The sequence below is a fragment of the Sinocyclocheilus anshuiensis genome, unplaced genomic scaffold (assembly GCF_001515605.1).
Source record: "Sinocyclocheilus anshuiensis isolate Anshui unplaced genomic scaffold, SAMN03320099.WGS_v1.1 scaffold1924, whole genome shotgun sequence".
NCBI classification, from domain to species: Eukaryota; Metazoa; Chordata; class Actinopteri; order Cypriniformes; family Cyprinidae; genus Sinocyclocheilus; species Sinocyclocheilus anshuiensis.
Window position 1 is genome coordinate 326,116 of NW_015558721.1, and position 8,015 is coordinate 334,130.

At 36.1% G+C, this 8,015-nt stretch overlaps 1 protein-coding gene and 1 long non-coding RNA gene across 2 annotated transcripts in view; one reads left to right on the forward strand and one right to left on the reverse strand.

Annotated features, from left to right (window-relative positions):
* The window catches only part of LOC107681464 (uncharacterized), a 17,726-nt gene extending 12,833 nt beyond the window's left edge, over positions 1-4,893 (forward strand). The window contains exon 3 of the long non-coding RNA XR_001633254.1: positions 4,659-4,893. This is a non-coding gene — a long non-coding RNA (uncharacterized LOC107681464). The remainder of the gene's footprint in view (positions 1-4,658) is intronic.
* The window catches only part of LOC107681462 (protein FAM49B-like), a 91,061-nt gene that overhangs the window by 40,552 nt on the left and 42,494 nt on the right, over positions 1-8,015 (reverse strand). The gene's annotated exons all lie outside the window — the stretch shown is intronic.

Here is an 8,015-nt window from a genome sequence, read left to right on the forward strand (position 1 = left end):
GCAAAGTTTCCTCACTTTCGCAAAAAAACAGTCTCCTCTTGGCTTATATCGAAATCCTCCGACATTCTTCTTTATAAATACTCGTTTTGTACTTCTAATTCGTGACCGTTGTTTTGTTCTGATCTCTCCACTGCGCTTCCACGTTCGTCACTTCTGAGCAGCGCATGCGCAACGCCAACGTCCTACGTCATCCGCCCGGAACTGCTTCCGTTTACAACAGTGAGCGCAAGTTAGATTAAATTGATTATTACGTTTTAAATATCAGCCCTCTACGAACACCTTGGCAATTGAATCACCATTGGCTAGTAAATTTTTTAGTTTACTTGCCAGACTGATATACTATTTTTATATATACAAAAAGCTTATGTTTGTGAAATGACACAGCTTTTTTTTTTTTTTTTTTTTATGAGCTACTGGATTAATGAATATTAATCAGGTTGTGTGCGTTCACTCGAACTGATTTGTTGAAATCAAAACAGGGACGATAATAGGTCAGCACCAGCCAATGAGATTTCTGTTTGCGCATTAGCTCCACCCACTACCGGAGAAAGCGGTAGTTCTTAAAAGCTGAAGAATTCCAAAGGAACTCCGTTATTTTGACAGCAAAATACAACAAAGAGTATCGTTTACATGTAGTGCCATAGGTAGAGCGTCAATTCTCTCTCTCCCTCTCTCTGTGAAACAAAGCGACGGCGAGTCGTGCGCCGTTCACACTAGAGTTTGCGGTACGTTAAATGCAGGTGCGTTGCACATCCATTCAGTTGAACTGAAACACAGCACAGATCGCTTGGCAGAGAGTGAAACTCTGATGCGCTCAGTCAGAGAGTGTTCGGCGAGTGAAAATATATCTGAGCTAAACTTATACTTAGCCTCCAACTCACACACTGGCGAGTAAAATCTGAGAATTTATTAGCAATTGGCTAATATTAGACATCATTTAGCCACCCAGAGTGAAGATTTAGTCGCATATGCGAGTGATTTACTCGCAATGTAGCGGGTTGAATATGGTTATTTTTCTTACAAAAACGCATTGATTTGCTACAGGAGGACTTTGTTCACCCCCCGCAGCCGTGTGAGGCACTTTTTTATTATGGATGGATGCGCTTTATTTAACTTCTTTTGGACTGATGCACTGCCACACCCGCTGACTGCCATTAAACGGCTTTGAAGATCAAAGACAATTTTTAATATAACTCTGACTGGATTCATCTGAAAGAAGAAAGTCATATACACCTAGGATGCCTTGCGGGTGAGTAATTCATGGGCTAATTTACATTTTTGGGTGAACTAACTCTTTAAGGGGGCGTTTTCCCCCACTCTATCCATTAATTATTATGAATTGTCAAAAAATGTGTGTTGACAAAAAACTATAAAAACAAACAAAGTCAAATAGGGCTAAATGAATAACATTTTAATAAAAATGCTGCAGCAGCGGGGAAGGTGAACTTGCATGCGTTATTTTAATTTGTGTGCTTGTATTTTTTTTACCTAAAACCTACAGTACACAGACATTTTTGTGGACGTGCATTTCAGTGGGCTTAAACAGATCGCACTTTACATCAAATTTAGTTCACAAACAACTGACAGTTGTGACCTTAAATATATTCGACATTAGTGACTTACATTTCTCGCCATCAGTCGTGCATGCACTCAGGGGATTCCCGGTTCTTGCCAGACTTGTGAATTCAGTTCACTGAAGACTCGCTCTGAACGAATCATTTGAATCAGTGGGTTGCTGACTCGAGAACAGCTGCAATCGGAATCGTTTGGTGCGATTTGTGAACCGATTTAACAGGTTTATTGAAAAGAATCAGTTCGTTCATGAATCGGACACCGCTTTTGCATCTCAGAGCGCGTGATGATTTCTTTATTTCAAAATAAGGTTATTAGCGTTATTAGCAACCACAGAGATGGTACCTGGCAACCACCCACAACACCCTATTTGTGGCAGGGTATTCACTGCACTACAACTATCGGCATATTCTAATTCTAATAGTTCCAATATCTTTGGACAAATTAATTTATGATTTTATTTATTCATTTACCATTTTAGATTTTAGATACCATATAGAGATATCATTCGATACATTTTTATTTCTAGTTCAAGAAATAATTCATAAAGCATAACTAGAAACTATTACACTACCGCTTGAAAGTCTGGGATCAATAATATTAGATCTGATCTCCACACAAGTAATATTGGATCTAGTCTCTTTAACAGATCCCGTCAGAAGATATCAGTTTTGTCTGGTATCCAAAATTGTCGGTAGAGTTTTGTCTGGTACCCAAAACTGTATTAACTAAAAGTCTGTTATCCTGAGATAACAGATGAAGCCAAGGAAGAGCAGAGAAATAAAAAAAAAAATTAAGAAAATTAAGAATTAGGATGGAAAAAAATTAGGAGGATTTATCGATTTTCGTTGCATATGTTTCAATTCACAATCTTTGTCTGACCAGCATTTATGCTCACCAAGGTTGCATTTACTAGATCAAAAACACAGTAAAACAGTCATATTTTAAAATATTATTACAATTTAAAAACAACTGGTTTCTATTTCAACATGTAATTTATTTCTGTATTTAATTTATTCCAGCAGCCATTGCTCCGGTCTCCAATGTCACATGATCTTTCAGAAATCATTCTATGAAACATTTCTTATTATCATCAATGTTGAAAACATTTGTGCTGCTTAATATTTCTGAGGAAACCATAAGACATGTTATTTTTGGGATTCTTTGAAACAGAAATGTCTTTACTGTAATTTTTTTATCAATTTAATGCATCCTTGCTGATCAGCAGTATTAACTTCTTTCAAAATAACTTTTCCATGTTTCCATGTTCTTTTAAGATTTTATAAAATTTGATAATTATTCCAGGCCTTTGAAATTCTCTGGATTGTAGGAACACTGGTCAACAAATCAGTTTATTTATAACCAGAATTAGAATTCACATGAAGCAGCAGCTTGTTTTTCCAGTTTAAATAATTTTTCAAATAACCAGCTATCCAGTAACTCATTCCCAGACAAAATGCAGACAGACTGTAACTGTTCTGCAGCTTTGAACAGACATTCTAACTGATACTTCCAGAGAATAATCAGGCATCAATCGTACAGTTATTCCAACAACAAATAGCTAAGAGCAATCATGTAAATCCTATTAAAGTGGTGAATCCTCTTGTAGAGGCAGTTTTCAAGATTACCAGACAGTGGCAGCATTGGCTGATATGCAGGAGGAGGGGCTGACACTGTAAAAGATGACCTCAGGCTCTACTGCTAGACACATATAATCCACCCTGGCCTTGCAAAAGTACAAGGCGTTTTCATTGGCTCCCAGCTACAAGATTTGGAATAATCCAAATGCATCTCCTGTAACGCACAACATCATGACCTGGCATAATGAAACTTTGTGTGCATGTTGATTTATTTTATGCACTTGGTTTCTGCTTACTGATAGCTGTCAGATGAAAAGGGTGTGTTCTCTACCTCAAAGTCAGCAATTATGTGTGCAGCAGTTTGTCAAGGTATCCATGGAAACAAAGCAAAAATAAATATGGGAGGTTAGGGGCAGGAAATAATAATGAAAATAATGAAAAAATTGGTGGAAAAAGACAAAAAAGTCACAAGGGTTTAGGCGTGTCGTCATGTAAATGACACGCACTGTACAGGGAAATTTACATCACAATTAAGTACAACTAGACCAAATCGTGTTGTTTAAAAAAAAAAGATACTGGGTTATATATTAACTTCAAGAAAGATAAACAGAAGCTTCAGGCAAAAAGGCCCCAATAATCCCCTTTTTTATCATACGACAATGCATTTCTAATTTATATCTTCTAAGCATTCCTGCCCAAACGTCTAAAGACGCACACATTCAGTGCCCACAGCATGCTCTAAAAGAAACCACAAAACAGCTATTTGCTTAGCTCTAGACTCCCCTCCATCATGCATATAAATGGGGCCACCTTCTGCAAACTCTGACCCTTTGATTACATAAGACACCAAGAGGAACACGAAGCTGCATTACTCAAACTCTCTTTATGTCCCACAATGCCGTTCACTTCCGCAGTAACCATGTTACACAATCTGGGCTCACATCTCTGCTGGAAAAAATGCAAAGCAAGACATTTTCTCTATTTCTTTTAGATTGAAACATTATGTTATTTTAGCATCATTTACATACTATTATGGGTTTTTATATTTGGAATTGATTTTTATATTTTATATATTATTTTGAATTGAGTTTTTATTTTTGTATTTTATGTTTTCATTTTAAATAGTACTAACAGTAATTTTTTGAGAAAGTGTTTTTGTAATTTCTAGTAACTGTTTTAATATATTGTTATTTTATAAAATATATTGTTTTTTTATTCATTTTTATTTCGGTTTTAGTTATTTTAGTACATTAACAAATTAAATGAATGAGAAATGTTGCTTTGGCAACTAAATGAAAATAAGTTGAAGTTTGTTTATATATTTTCTTTTCTTTTATTTCAGTCGATGTTTATATTATTTTAAGTAATGACAGTGTTTCTTTTTATTGTTTTAGTTTTAGTTAACTATAATAACCCTGGCTTCAAAACACTGTGACAGAACTACATATGTCATCAACTGCTGGGAAAACAGCACTGCTTTCTCAAATGTCAGACTATAAAGTTGAGGACAGGGGTGGGCTAAGGGGGATGAAGCCTCGAATGTTTTTACTATGCCCTGACCGAAACATCACTGAGTTTTCATGCGCATTAAAATAATTTCTATTAGTACTGCAGATTTGCTCTCTGCACATCCAACAGTGTCTACTGTCTACTGTCATTCACTCCCGACAAGACCCGCCCCACTGAGGCTCGTACTTCTGATTGACATGTAAACTGGCCAACCAACGATAAAGTCTATATAATATAGTCTATATAATAGTCTATAAATAGTAAGTGATTTAAATTGTAGAGACAACATTGTCTTTTTTGCTCTATTTCTCTAAAAGAAAATGGTTCCAAACAAAGCCATGTTGAGCATCTCTGTAGCAGCACACAGAGGTTTCCTTACTCAATGAATTTGCATTTTTTAACAAATCGGGTGAGTCGATGATTCACTGATCCATTCAAAAAAACACTTTCTTACTTCGTTCCTGAATGAATCAGTCGTTTTGAAAGAATCGATTGAATAAATGACTCAGTGACTCGCTTACTGAATTGTGGTTTGCCGTCACCTACTGGTAATTTTAGTTTCACATTTGAAAGTATCGTTCTATTTTTTTTCTATCATCTTTATTTCTATATAGACGTTTTTATATTTAAAACATCTCATAACATTATTTATGCAATTTGTAAGTGCAGTGCAAATGCATGTACAAGTGCTAGAAATAAAAAAAGGTGTATAGAACCCTGCATGTTTAATTAGGCCTATACTTGGCTTTGTTTTAAATATATATTATAATACATATAATATAATATATATAATATCTATCTCTCTCTCTGTCTCTCTCTCTCTCTCTCTCTCTATATATATATATATATATATATATTTGTAAGCGTATCCCATGTATTTTGACACATATGTCTCTGGGCTAAACCCCGGATATCTACTCACTCTAGAACCGCCACTGGTTGAGGATGATCAAGTATAAGTGTACATACTCTTCAAAAAACTGCATCAAGTAAATCATAAAACAATAAACAAGCAAAATTGTTTTGGCATTTGTGTCTGAGGTTTAAACGAAAGAATTCAAAGCTTATCTCAACGTTCAAACCAATCACAAATGCTAAGACGGATGATAAACACAAAGACTGCTTTGCACCTGCAACACATCAACAGCAATAAGGGCAGGAAGACTCCACATACCAGAAAACAGTGAACCAAGAATGTCCCACACCCCAATCCAGCAGCCCAGAGGAGAATCACACGAGATCTTGAGCTCACCAGGACACCCAGATTGCTGCACTGACAAAAGAGAATCATTGCTAAGGTATTAGGGCAAAGCAAGAAAGAGGAAGTGGTTTCTGGACAACTGGACTACAGTGACATTCTTATGTGAAAGTTTTGGAAGTCTGCAATTCACTCACTGAATACATTTTACAATAAAAACTGAACATCTTCACATTCAAGAAGATACAGCACATTAACACTGAGTCCAAAACAAATGCAATGTGATAAAACAGTCAAGTGTTTAATCGAAACTCTTCCATGTTAATCTGAGTTTTTCCGAAACAGCGTTGAGCATGAAGTCATTTTGACAGTCACTATTTTTGCTGTGTTCTGTGTAGCACCACCTACAGTAAAATATCACTGGTTCAAAATCCTGTTCTGCATAATTTATTTTATATGTCAAATATGTTTTACATGGCTGTGGTTTAGTTGGTGTAATACAAAAATCAATCACAATACAGTAATTGTAATATGGCTGAGATAAAAAATGTGGTCAAAAGACTAATTTGGGTTAACTGGAGATTTTGCTATGGGTTTTTATAATGTGATTTTTCAATTTGTAAGTAAATCAAGGTCTGTGATAAATATAAATTGGCGATGTTGACTAGGGGTGTAACGGTTTGCGGAAAAAAAATCGAACCGTACGGTTCTCCACACAGTTCAGCACACGCTAGGACCGCGGTTCAACTTAAATCTGCCAACTGCATCTGTAATATGGTTTGCTATAAATAACACGTAAAACAAACAGGGTTCGGCTAATATATGATTCTGTTAACAGAGGACGCGAGCTCGTGTGCGCAGTGAGAAGATTTGAGCGTGCGCTCATCCGAAGCGCGCAAACCTCAGAACGCACGCAAATATTAAGCTCTCTCTGAAGTATTGTGTTTAAATGGACAAATTCACACAAAAAGTATGTCAAAATGCCTGTCTTGGTAAGTATCCTATAGCAGACATAGCCGCCTGAACGTACTTTATCAGTGCACTGGATCAGTGCATTCTCTTAAAGTGACAGCACTTTCTTAATATTAATCAAACAGCAACAACAAAGAAATCACTCACTGCTCTTGATTGAATAGCTTTTGTAACTTTAATAAAGATTCATCTTTAATTTATACAGTCAAATATGCAATGCTGTTTTACATTTCATTACTTTATTCAATTTCTGTACCTAAAAACTAATGTTACACCGACCTAAAAAAAAACTGAAAATCACTGTTGATTTTATTTGTATCTTTATATTCTATTGTATTTATTTGTGCTGTTGCGTGTAGTTAGATAGATTATTCTTATTTTCTTTATTTTTATTTGACAGTATAGTTTTTGCCTAAACATAGCACATACCGAACCACACCGAAACTGTGACTCTAAAACCGTGATACAAACCGAACCGTGAGTAAGTTGAACCGTTTCACCCCTAATATTGACCCATACTGCAAAAAAACATTTTTATTTTTTTTTGGTAACTACTAGTGTTGTCAAAAGACCCGGTACTTCGGTACCAAGTCGGTACTAAAAAAAATGAAAATGTTACGGTACCAGGTTTTTTTTTTTTAAGTACTGGTGGTAACGAGTACCCGGTCAACCCGGTTCTTGATGCGCTATCCGAAAGGTGCGCAGATGCGCTCTCTTCATAAAAGCACTGAGACGTGGCGACATCAAAACGAGGAAACACACCAAACTAACAAAACACTTTAAAGACACCCAGATCAAATGAAAGAGTTCAAGCAGGTAAGTTTCATTTACATTTTTTATATTTGTGTTTCCCATACATTGATTTATTTGAGGCGGCCCGCCACAATATCAAAACTCACAGCCACAAATAGATTTTCCAAAAGGCTTTGACTTCGTTGAATAAACATGAGCACTGCACGTGTCTGCACGTGTCAAAGTCGAAACCCGGTGCGGGTGTTTTTATATCACTGTATTTCTGAAGGAAACGGCTGTCTTCAGAAAATTATGGATGTCATTTTCATTTCATCTTGCCTGTAATGCCTGAGCAGCGTTTGTGAGCTGCCACAAATAGACTGCAGGTCTGTGGGAAACGCCGCTTCTGTTATGAATATTATTCAATATTTTAATTTGAATGTCGGATTGAA